Genomic DNA, 13,390 nt, shown 5'->3' on the forward strand with positions numbered 1-13,390 from the left:
ATATAAATAAATTCGATTTGATTTAGAGCCATTCATCAATTAGGATCGATGATGATCTGTAGAATACATTAGAGTATCTTGTGGTGAAAACCATCTACTGTATATCCGGCTAATGCATTAGATCATGCATATTTCCAAGAAGGTAATATTTTTCAGTGACATTATGTAACCATGTAACATGCCAGGGATAACATATGGTTGCTTTTAAAAGGGAATAAAAACGTGCATTGACACAAGAATACCCTGCTATCCCCACACTGATGTAGACTGTAGAAAACTGCTTAACTGATTAATACTGTATGTGAAGACAAATTGATCAGTCACTCTCTAGTAGATTAATGAATAAATTACGTTGATTGGTTAACAGTGGTTCGCCCCAGACTTGGTCAGAGCACTATGCCAGGTGACAGTGGGTACCCTGTGACATTGGCAGTAACTATTGACATACTGTTACCAGTCAAAGACAGGCCACTGTCTGTGCCCACGGCGTAGCCTACAGCAGAGACGGGAGGCTAGAGGCAGCTTCCTATTGATTAAGTTTCAATGTTGATTCACCACGTGCACAGGATACAACAGCTTAAAAACAGTGCAGTGAAATTCTACCCTTGAGAGCTCTTTCCAACAATGCAGTGATAATAATAAGAATAAACATGTAGATAATAATAATATAGATAATAATTCAACATTTAATCAAATCAAATAAAAACACAACAACTACAATGTGAATTAAAGAAACATGAGAATGTGTTTCTTTACAGGGATGATGATCTTTCTGAGGGAGGTTGGAGCGGAGGGAAAGGAAGCATGTGACGATGTGTTTCAAGTGAACAGTCTCTGGTTAAAGAGGTCAGGACCAATCACAGCAATGAAAGTGACAGCTACCTCTTGATGTGGAAAAAAGCAAGGACTTCACTCAACAAATCCTATCTCTCTCTTGCTCTTTCTGTATCCCACTCTCTCTTTCCTCTCTCTTTCTCTTCTTCTCTAAGCAACCCTTCTGGCGAGTTCATTCCAACAGATATCACCTTGTCGAAGATTACAGCTCATGTGCAAATACAATTATCTTAATTTGCCTTCTAAGCCATGATACTCACAGCCAAATATTGATAGGTGGCCCTCGCGATCACAGTGAGAATGTTGTCAATATCAGGGTGATCTAGAAGAGAAAAATAATACATTTTATGACCGTATGGATATACTGAAAATCACAGTGAAATCACAGTGAAACAATGTAAAATACCGTCTACTTCAGCCCTGGACAGCTCCATTTTAGCACTAGGTAAATAATCAGATGAACAATAATGAAACACTATTTGAAGTAACTGAGTGCGTGGCAAGCTAAATGGCAGGACATCCAGCGTGGCTATCTGTCTACTTCTGAATAAGGTGATTACACAATCACCAATCACCCTCACCATATTCTACTGTATAATTGAGATTCCCCCAAAACTGGCCAACTGTTTATCACAAAGAAATTACCATGGCAATATGTTAATAAAATAGTGTTACTTTATTAATGACAGTATAACTACACAGGTTTAATAGCAATTGAGGGTTACCTGAAAACATGTGTATATGACATATTGCTCCCCTTCTTTGTTAATTATTTGGACTGCTGCATACACTCTGGCACAGTTAAGCAACCTAAATTAACTCTAAGAGGTTCTGACAGTTGTCTCACTCCCACATAGGACATGCTGATGTATGCTTGGAGGCCACAAAGAGGCGGACTAATGAGTGCTTGCTGTTGCTGGAAGCTACTCCTTCCTCTGATTACAGCTCTCTGAATTTATTTAATTAATGCCGATATGAGGAGGCCTGTGACTGGCTGAAGGTTAGGGCCCAGATAGGCCTGTTTTAGCTATATCTCCCACATCTCCTATACCACAGACCCAGTAACAACAGCCCAATACAACCCAACCTGGCCCAGAACAAAAGCTTGCACACCTAATGGAGGAGGCCACAGGGTCGATTTCATTAAGCACCAGACAGAATAAAATTGACTGAAAGGGTCTACCTGGAGTTCTCCACTAAGAAACACTCGTTTCGTTTTTCATTGCCTGCCCTAACGAACGCGATCCAGGTTTACAACACACCCTGTAGAAAATATGCTTCAAGTTACTATGCACTACTCGATGACACATTCTGATGAGAGAAACACTTTTCTGTCCACTGTATAATTAACTACATTAGTCATGCATAAATAATTTAGTTGGCTGATGACGTACTTACAGTAATACATGCATTGACGCAAGTATGCACAGTCACACTCATACAGGTGTACGATCTTAATTTGAGCCAGTTTGCTACAGCAGGAAAATAATGTGGATTACATTTTCGTATGGGTTGATACATTTTCTGTAAGGGGAAATCAAGTCTGAAATGTCAAAATGGAAATTAAAAAGTTCAAAAGCCTTTTTAAACCTCAAATACGCTACACATTTTACATTTCCTTAATGGCATTAAAGTTTTCCTGTAACAGGGTGATCAAATTAAGATCCTACATCTGTATGCACACACATTATTTCAGCTGCATGTACGTATGTTCAATGTTTATGTGGTGTTTGGATAGAGGTACAGTAAGTGATTGTTCCATTAATCTACATCTAGTTGAGACAACAGGGCGGTGTGAAGAATCCCACAAAGCCTCTGCAGCGCTCAGGCTTTTGGACCGTCCCGCTGACATTTAAAGGTCCAATGCAGCCATTTTTATCTCAATATCAAATCATTTCTGGGTAACAATTAAGTACCTTACTGTGATTGTTTTCAATTAAAATAGTCAAAAAGAAACATAAATACCTTCTTAGCAAAAAACAATTTCTCAAGCAAGAATTTTGCTAGGACTGTCTGGGAGTGGTTGGAGTGGGGAGGGGGAAATTGAAAAGTTACTGTTATTGGCAAAGAGGTTTGGAACTCTCTTTCTTATTGGTTTATTAAATAATTTAAAGGCCAAATCTCCCTCCAGCCAAAACAGTCTGAAATGTCATTCTGTCTTTTGGAACAGCTCTTACACTAAAAGGGCATTACCATTTTTATTATTTTTTTTTGTTGCAATTTCACAGTATTATTCCAGCCTCATACTGTGGAAATATATATAAAAGATAGGAAATCAAGTTTTTGACTGCACTGGGTAACTAATGGGATCTCCAATACCCCTCAAGAGTCATGTACAGGGTTGTACAGGAATAGATATTTGGCATTGAATGTAAATCTGAATGGGCATGTTTTCCTGGCCTGGGTTTAATTATAAACACAATAAGCCGTACCCCAGAGCTATTCACACAGACACACATTTCTTACGACTTGTGGGAACTGTCAATGCGATATTCCATGGACACTTGGAATGATTGATTAGTTCCTAAGAAGCACAAGCAGCCCTGTCATACACACTTTGTTTATGTGGGTTCCATGCATTGTAAAAGGAAAAAAGGTTATGAATTATGTGTAAACCATCTGAATGCAGTATAAGAGATATACTGTGTATTATAAACTGGGTGGTTCGAGCCCTGAAAATGTATTTTTACTGTTCTAATTACATTGGTATCCAGTTTATAATAGCAATAATGCACCTCACGGGTTTGTGATATATGGCCAATATACCACAGCTAAGGGATGTGTCATGCATAAGAACAGCCCTTAGCCATGGCATATTGGCTATATACCACACCTCCTCGGGCCTTATTGCTTAATTTTAGGCCTACATCTGGACTCCTGGACATGGGAGGAGATTTTGGACGGTAAGGGACCCTGGGCACAGGCTGGGAAATATCGCCGCCCCAGGGAAGAGCTGGAGGCAGCTAAAGCCGAATGGCGGCGATATGAGGAGTTAGCACGGCAGCACAACAGGGACGAGAGGCAGCCCCAAACATTTATGCACTACATCGCAGCTCCTCGTATCGGCCGGGCTAGAGTGGGCATCAAGCCAGGAGTAATAAAGCCGGCTCAGCGCATCTGGTCTCCAGTGCGTCTCCTCGGCCCGGGTTATATGGCACCAGCCCTATGCACGGTGTCCCCGGTTCACCAGCACAGCCCAGTGCGGTCTGTTCCACCCCGCCGCACTTGCCGGGCTACAGGGAGTATCCAGCCAGGACAGGTTGTGCACGCTCGGTGCTCGAGACCTCCAGTGTGTCTCCACGATCCGGTCCATCCGGTGCCTCCTCCATGCACCAGGCCTCCTGTGGCAGCCCCACGCACCAGGCTGTCTCTCCGTCTCCTCCCTCCAGGTGCTCCCGCCTGTCCAGCGCTTCCAGAGACTCCCTCCTGTCCAGCGCTTCCAGAGCCTCCCTCCTGTCCAGCGCTTCCAGAGTCTCCCTCCTGTCCAGCGCTTCCAGAGCCTCCCTCCTGTCCGGAGCTGCCAGGGTCGCCCGTCAGTTAGGAGCTGCCAGAGCCGCCCGTCAGTCAGGTGCTGCCGGAGTCGCCCTTCACGCTGGCGCTGCCAGAGCCTCCCGCCTGTCCGGTGCTGCTGGAGTCTCCCGTCTATTTGGGGCCCGCTGCAAGGGTCCCCAGTCCAAGGTCGGCGGCGAGGGTCGCCGCTCCAAAGTAGCCACTTAAGTGGGCCAAGGCTATGGTGGAGTGGGGTCCACGTCCTGCGCCAGAGCCGCCACTGCGGACAGACACCCACCCAGACCATCCCCTATGGGTTTAGGTTTGGCGGCCGGAGTCCGCACCTTTGGGGGGGGGTACTGTCACGCCCTGACCGTAGATTGCTTTGTATGTTTCTGTTTTTAGTTTGGTCAGGGTGTGATGTGGGTGGGTATTCTATGTTTTGTTTTCTGTTTTGTGTGTATCACCTGACAGAACTGTTTCCTTCTCGTTATTCCTCGTTGTTATTTTGTTTAGTGTTCAGTTTTAATTACATTTACAACATAAACACTTACCACGCTGCACCTTGATCCTCCACCTACGAAAACCGTTACAACATTAGTATATCCATAGCCCAGGCCCTTTGTAATGTTTCTCAATGGTTGCAGCTGTACATTTTCAGCCACCAAAATTTTATTTATCCATTATTTTACCAGGTAGGTTGACTGAGAACACATTCTCATTTGCAGCAACGACCTCTGGAATAGTTACAATTGTAAACTGGAGATTTTTAGGTAACCGGGATGGTTTGATGGCCAGATTGGGAATTTAGCCAGGACAATGACCACAGTGAGTCAGGACACCCTACACAGAGCAGTGTCCCCAATCACTGGCCTGGGGATATTTTTTAGACCAGAGGAAAGAGTGCCTCCTACTGGCCCTCCAACACCACTTCCAGCAGCATCTGGTCTCCCATACAGGGACTGACCAGGACCAACCCTGCTTAGCTTCAGAAGCAAGCCAGCAGTGGTATGCAGGGTGGTATGCTGCTGGCAAAAAGATCAGTCTGAATGAACAGTTAATTAGCCAAATTAGCATTTTACAGACCTTGGAGAGTCTATTTTCCTCCACTATTTCGCTAAACATTTAATTCCATGATTTGTAGGATTGAATTGCCGTAAGTGTATCATAAAGACATCCACAGGGACATATTATCCCGTCTTATTTTGTGCAATTTGTGTTGAATATTTGCTTAGTCATCACTCCAGTGTCTCTCTCTACCTGTCACTGCAGCAAGAGAGCAAGCAGCTTGTGTTTGTTTCCGCTAGTTAGGAAAGCATCAAGAACAAGATAGTATGAAGTCGCAAACTCTAGCCTAATACACCCAAATCAACAAACTTTTCTAAATATGATGTCACAAATGTATGAGAGAAATGAATGCCTTCATGAGGAGTAATTTTATGGTGGTGAGGAACAGCAGCCAGGGTCAGTCTGTGGTGTGCTGCAGGTGACAGAGAATTTATGGGCCGTAGACTCCACGTTCCAGTACAGTGAGTTATGACTGAGCCAGTGTCCTCCTTCTGCTACAGGCCCATGGTGGTGCCCCAGCCCCCTGTGAAACTGTCCTAGTTATTTCTGGCTAGCTAGAAGTGCTGAGTGACAGCAAAGTGAAAAAACAATGCATACCAGTAGCTTAAAGCTCAGCACAGACCAGATTCAGACCTCTGTTGGCTAAAGGGTAGGGCTGGGAATTGCCAGGGACCTGATGATGCAATATTATCACGGTAGGATCTGATACGATATGGATCGCGATTCTCACAATTCTATATTTATTGCTATTCAATACTGCAATTTTATTGTGATTCGATGTTCCAAACATATTGCTCACCTATATCCGCTGCAGAGGGACAAGAGAGAGCAATAAGAAAACGAGTTTTGATCAGTCAAACAAGCTATATGATAAAAAACTGGTGTTTCGGTGCAGGTACAGCCGACTAGCACTAGCTAACGCTACCTACAGTAGCACAAAATATACACTTGAGTGTATATAAACATTAGGTACACCTTAAATTCCACAGGGATGCTGGCCCATGTTGACTCCAATGCTTTCTACAGTTGTGTCAACTTGGCTGGATGTCCTTTGGTTGGTGGACCATTCTTGATACACACGGGAAACTGTTGAGCGTGAAAAACCCAGCAGCGTTGCAGTTCTTAACCCTTAACCCTTAACCCTATACCCTGATCAAAGGCACTTCAATCCTTTTAAATGCCCGTTCACCCTCAGAATAGCACACATACACAATCCATGCTTAAAAATCCTTCTTTAACCAGTCTCCTCCCCATCATCTACACTGATTGAAGTGGATTTCACAGCTGAAATCAATAAGGGATCATAGCTTTCAGCTGGTCAGTGTGTCATGCAAACATCAGGTGTTCCTAATGTTTTGTACATATAGGCTTATATATTATTATATATATATTTATTGCATTTTTTATTATAAATCAATACTTAGAGTCAAATATCAATATAATATCATCCAAAAATAATATTGCAATATGGTAACTGTATGGATTTGTCCCCCATCACTACTAAAGGGCCACATTCATTATTTTACAAAAAGATGGGCTACAGTAGAGCAAAGTAAAGAGGGGAGATGATTGATGTGTTCTTGATGTGTTCTCTCTCTCGCGCGCACACACACACACACACACACACAACTATTCCGCCCACACAGAGCCAAAATCACAATATTACCCAATAGCCAATATGGCCAATATTACCACAAGTGCCTCCAGCTAGAATCACCTTGATGACATTACGTTAGTTGTTGGTCCACAACAGATCTTGGTAAAAACCAATCCTAATGTGGCAGATCTGTGAGACAATCTCCTTAAAGCGGAATTGTTCCATCATTCTCTGCCACTGAGTATAATTGTATCTTTCTCTATGTTATGCCATTTTTATGAATAATGACTAAATGATGTATACATTTAAAGTAGAATTATAACTAACAGAATTCTATCCTGTCTGATGAAGAATATGTTTGTACATAGTCAAAGAGGAAGCGTTAACAGACAACTTGTGACCACAGTGAAACAACAGGAAAGATGTCTGGTCCCCAACCAGGGAGGGGAGAAACCGTAGGGCTTGCAGTAGATTGTGTAACATGTGGTAGCATAAGATAAGCAATAGCTATGTGTTGGAATTTAATTGAAAAGCAGTTTCGTCATTGTCCAAGAGGAGGAGGAACATTTTGTACGCTATGTCGCTATGTGTGATATATAAACTAATGTACATGTGATTATGATCAGAGCTCTTGAGAATGAACACTATTGGCTAATCTTGGTGGCTGGTCTCTGTCCATTTTATGCAAATAAGAACCTTTCAAATTATTAGACACGGACAGAGTGTTTTAATTGAATTGGTTAATGAACACATAGTTACTAAATTCATCTAACACTCTCCTATTTGTAGCCTCGGGGAAGACAACAACTCAGAGAAAAGCAAGCAAGGATCGGCATGAGACTGAGACTGTCTTTAATTGGTTATTGGTAACAAGAACAAGTTCACTTTGCTTGGTTGCTGGATACCAATCCTCCAGAGGGTTTACCAACCATTTAGAGGTCGACTCCCAGAGCCCAAGGCAGAGCGAAGGAATGATTTTGTCTTAATCAACTATCAACATAGGAGTAATACTTCTCTTTGATCTTTTGATTCAGACAACATAGTTTTTCAATGTCGAAAATAATAAATGGTCAATACTAAGCCAGTTAAGCCAGGGAACTGAATGAATCACATGTGTCACCATGTACAATTCCATCGCCAAACAAGATTGCCATTTATTTTTTCTTAAAGCGTTATAAGGGAAATAAAGTGCCATAGCATTCTAATTTATTTGCTGTATGGTGACAGTGGTATTGTGATTACTATATTGAACAAAAATATCAACACAACATGTGTTTGGTGGTTTATAAGATGGTCCCATCTTTCATGAGATTAAATAAAAGATCCCAGAAATGTTCCACATGCACAAAAAGCTTATTTCTCTAAGATTTTGTGCACGAATTTGTTTACATCCCTATTAGTGAGCATTTCTCCTTTGCCAAGATAATCCATCCACCTGACAATTGTGGCATTACACAGGTGCACCTTGTGCTGGGAACAATAAAAGGCCACTCTAAGACATTCAGTTTTGTAACACAACACAATGCCACAGATGTCTCAAGTTTTGAGGGAGCATGCAATTGGCATGCTGACTGCAGGAATGTCCACCAGAGCTGAATTAAATTTTCATTTCTCTAACATAAGCTACCTCCAACGTCATTTTAGAAACTTTGGCAGTATGTCCGACAGGCCTCACAACTGCAGACCACATGTAACCACGCCAGCCCAGAACCTCCAAGTCCGGCTTCTTTAACTGTGGGATCATCTGAGAACAGCCACCCAGAAAGCTGATGAAACTGAGGAGTATTTCTGTCTGTAATAAAGGCTTTTTTGGGGGGAAAAACTCATTCTAATTGTCTGGGCCTGGGTCCCAAGTGGATGGGCCTATACCTTCCTAGGTCCCTGCCCAGTCATGTGAAATCCATAGATTAGGGTACAATGTATTTATTTATTTTAATTGACTGATTTGCTTTATTAACTGTAACACTGTAAATCATTGAAATTGTTGCATGTTGCGTTTATATTTTTGTTCAGTATACATGGATCTGTAATACGTCATACAGAACATCACTGAATCAGCAAGATCCCTCCAATGCTACATCATATTATTTTTCCCTGTGTTGGAGAAGGGGAAGGGGAACATACAAGCACCACAGCTGAAAATGTCATTCACCATCAAAGTATAGGTAGCCTTTTTATTATTTTTAAAGGTTACTGTGCAGCAGCTGAGACAGCCCCTTGAATCACTAACCCCTCAGGATCCCCCCGTGCTCTTCCTAACTAGCCCTCTCTCACACACACACACACACACGCACACACACACACACACACACACACACACACACACACACACACACACACACACACACACACACACACACACACACACACACACACACACACACACACACACACACACACACACACACACACACACACACACGTGGCTCTCCATGACTCTACAGTTTCCACACAAACCAGGAGGGTGAATTCATATGGGGCAGTGACGGATTACAGGAGACTTTTAGGGCTCTCAGCTGCCCTCGAGCTCTCTGGAGCATAGCTAGTGTATGAATACGGGGAGATGTGTGTGTATAGTATGTGTGAGAGAGAGAGTGTGTGTGCAGTGGAGCTTTGCACACTGGAGAGATCTGGCCCAAATGTAATCCCTCTATTGTGAGGTGGAGAGGGTTGGAGAAGAAAGGGCCGAGGCTGTCTGCTCAAATCCTACTTGCACTACTGCAATGCAGGGGTTTAACATGGAGATATGAACACATTACTATAACATGCCTACACACATATACACTAGATAATAGATACACACCTATACTAACTCGTATGAACTGGAAGCCTTGCAGGGTCTCTGCACTGTGCTTCAATGTTTCACACAGCAATTCCTATATCAGGTTCATGCTTTACATACATTTTCAATACGGTCTCATTGTCCCTCCCTACATATTAAAGAAAATCCATTTGGGCCAAGCTAAGTTCATTCACATCAGAGGTAAGTGTTTGTCCAGGTTTATATCCTCTATAAGACCACAGCATCATACCCCGATGTGCAGGCGCAGGCCACTTTTATAGAGCAGTCTTCTCCAGATAAATTGTTAGCGAGAAGGCAGATAGGCCAGGGAATTGAAGCTTGCAGTGCTATGCGGAGAGAGTCAACCGCTGAGATAACAGCTGACGAAAGAGTTGTAAACAAAAAAGAGGGCGTGAGAGAGCGAATAAAAAGAAACAAGAGAGATATAAATACAAATTATATTGATGATGGCTGGTTAAGCTGATCTCTCCTTTTACATTATTCCACATCTGTCTTTCCAGTTGGCCTCAACGACATGGTAGAGTAGAAATATAGTGTATTATAAATAGAAATTATGGGGATCTTATGTTCAAAAACAAAGGTTCAATGACTGAATATGGCTTTTACATCAAGTCTTCATTTCCTGAAACATATGGCGACTACACTGCACCCTCTAACACCCTTTTGTTATGTTTTTATTCATTCACTTTTTGGTCAAGTTCAAAAACACTTGTAATAAACCGATCATCACAGTTCACTTCTTTGAACAAAATGCAATTTTTCACCAAGCAGCAGGCCATAAATCCTTGGTGGACGGAGGGTAGCCTTTTAGACCTTCCTCTAGTCTAGCTATCTGACTGCTTCCCTGGGAGACAAATCTGTGTTTATGTACAGAAATAAGGCCATCCATCACCCAGTGCCACAGAAACAAACGGTCAGCTGCAGACTGGGATAAATGAGCACGCAGTTTAAGATGAATTACTTCACTCTGTGGTGGCTGCCAACTAATGTACCAGAACACCCCAAATATGCACTAAATAGAAAAACAAGAAAATGAGGATGATAAATGTTGTTGTTTTGCACAATGATTCATAGATCACTGTAGTTCATCTGCTTTCTTTTAAGCTGCAGCATATGTCTATAACAAGAGGAACTGACACCCTCCAGACTCCAATGTCATCAAGCGTCAGAGGCAACCTAAGCATAGAAAGTAACAACAACTCATCAGGGGACTTATAAAGTCTCATAAATGTCAAGTAAGTTTTAGTCATATTGTACTATGTGAGCAGCTATACAACCTTGCCAGCAATATTACCCCCATTACAAGTACCAAGTCCTTCTATAGTCAGAGGCTGATGGAATGAAACCCACCTTCAAGTTTCAAGTTTTATTAGTCGTATGTACAGGATATGCATGGTGAACACCGTCCAATTAAATGCTTACTTCAAGAGACTGTTGGTCTGTATCCTGGCATTACCCACGAAGGGGGTTTCTGTTTCTGCCTGAACCTATTGTTGAGTGGTCAGTAGCTGTTAGTGTAGGTCATGAGACAGACAAGCTGTCTGCGGTGAACAGACTGGTCCCGTGAGCAGACAATCACCTTCACACTCACTGTGAACCAAACCAAGTGGTTCACTTGGTCACAAAACCTAAAGGGTCACGCAACCTAAAGGCGGATCAGATGATTTTGCCATGACATGTAAAACTAACTAATTTAGTCTCTTTCAGATTGACTACAGTCCTCAGACAAAACACACCAGGCAACTTACTTAGAATCTGACTTGACGCATCTCCTTGAATTCCAAAAAAGGTTGGAGACAATGAATATGCAACTTGGACCATCCTTCCCAGTGAATTCCATAAAAATAAAAATAGTGAAACATGAAAAATACTCACGTGACCAAATAATTGACTAAAACACACTGTTTTGCAACAAAGGTCTACAGTAGCCTCAACAGCACACTGTAGGAGGCTCATGGTTCTCACCCCCTTCCATACACTGTAATTATGACAACTTCCGGAGGATGTCCTGCAACCTATCGGAGCTCTAGCAGCATTAAATGAAATATTGTCCACCCAATCAAAGGATCAAAGAATTAATCTAGTACTGAAAGCATAAACTACAGCTAGATTGCACTACAGTGCATAAAATGTGGTGAGTAGTTGATTCAAAGAGAGAAAGACAAAAGTGGAACAGTTTTGAACAAATTAATTTCTTCAAAAATGAAGGAGAAGCAAGAGAGAGAGAGAGAGAGATAGCTATATTTCAATGTATTTGAATTTTTTTCATTTCACTTTCACTTACTTAACTAGCGAATGCAGCTAGCTAATTTAGCCCACTCAAACATCTGACTCAAACAGAGAGGGATCATGATGTTTGTATGTGGCTGCTATGAAAGTGAACTGTGTTCCCGTGTGATCAGGGGTGTGGTCATTCTGCCGATTCTGTTCAAAATAGTTTTTTAAACGGAAGCAAACGGAACTAAACAGAGATAAACATACCTGCATTTGTCCAATAGAAACTCTCGTTTGCAACTGTTGGACTAATGACTACACTCTAGATAAGCTAGATGCAGGCAAGAGTGTGCAAGGCGATATTGAATGTGTCACCTTGATAACTCAAATGCTTCTCTCGACCTGTGTGCACCTACATTATAAACTTTCATTCATAGGCTAGGTTGTAGCAACCTCATGATGGGTATAGGGCAAATCTTTGTATCTTGTTGTAACCTAAACCTATCAACATTACATTAAGCTGGGTGAATGGAATATTAATGACAGTCATCCAATATGCTGTAATACAAATAGGGCCATGCGCATAAAGAATGATCAGCATCCCTCATCTAAAACGGCACAGACTGCCAATGTTTGGAGCCTATTAGGCTGCGTTTAGACAGGCAGCCCAATTCTGATATTTTTTCCACTAATTGGTCTTTTGACCAATCACATCTGAGTGTCCTTATGTGGGTGCAAAATACTGCAAAAACATCTGTCTCCTAATATTACAAGAACAGTCTTTGACTCTTGGACAAATTACTTTTCTAAGGCTGTGTTTACACAGGCAGCCCAATTCAGACCTTGTTTCACTAATTGGCCTTTTGATTAATCAGATCAGCTCTGAAAAAGATCTGATGTGATTTGTCAAAATAATAATTAATGGAAAAAAATATCAGAATTGGGTTGCCTCTGTAAACGCAGCCTTATCAAGTGAGAGATCGCAATAAGAGCAGCTCTGAAAAAGATCTGATGTGATTGGTCAAAAGACCAATTAGTGGAAAAAAGATCAGAATTGGTTATAAAAAAGCACTTATTATGAAGAGTCAGTGCAAAGAGAAGGCATTGTATTTTCTAAAAGCTACCTTTCAAAATAGCTAACTGCCATTTCACAGGACTCATCGGTGTCTTCTATGGTGTCTGCTTTTGGCTTCTGAACTCGCCTAGGCAAACCGAACAAGATTGCTCGCATACTCTCTTAAGACCATCGCTTGAAAACAAGAAAAAGCGGCAATAGTACAGTTTGTCCATCTTGAGACACAATAGCCAATATATACTTCCTCAAAATAGTTGGAATTAATTTAAGATAACTCAAGAAATCTGTCATTAATTTTGATGTTTTTGCC

At 41.8% G+C, this 13,390-nt stretch overlaps 1 protein-coding gene across 10 annotated transcripts in view; it reads right to left on the bottom strand.

The window, feature by feature from the left end:
- LOC110532436 (synaptotagmin-2) overlaps positions 1 to 13,390 on the bottom strand; it is a 100,621-nt gene that overhangs the window by 56,956 nt on the left and 30,275 nt on the right. For 4 of the 10 annotated variants that reach the window (XM_036988423.1, XM_036988421.1, XM_036988418.1 and 1 more), the window contains one exon: positions 1,095 to 1,156. The exons of the other annotated variants lie outside the window; for them this stretch is intronic. The gene's annotated coding sequence lies outside the window, so the exon portion shown is untranslated. The remainder of the gene's footprint in view (positions 1 to 1,094; positions 1,157 to 13,390) is intronic. 10 annotated transcript variants of the gene reach the window in all.

This window comes from Oncorhynchus mykiss, chromosome 9 (genome assembly GCF_013265735.2).
Source record: "Oncorhynchus mykiss isolate Arlee chromosome 9, USDA_OmykA_1.1, whole genome shotgun sequence".
NCBI lineage: Eukaryota > Metazoa > Chordata > Actinopteri > Salmoniformes > Salmonidae > Oncorhynchus > Oncorhynchus mykiss.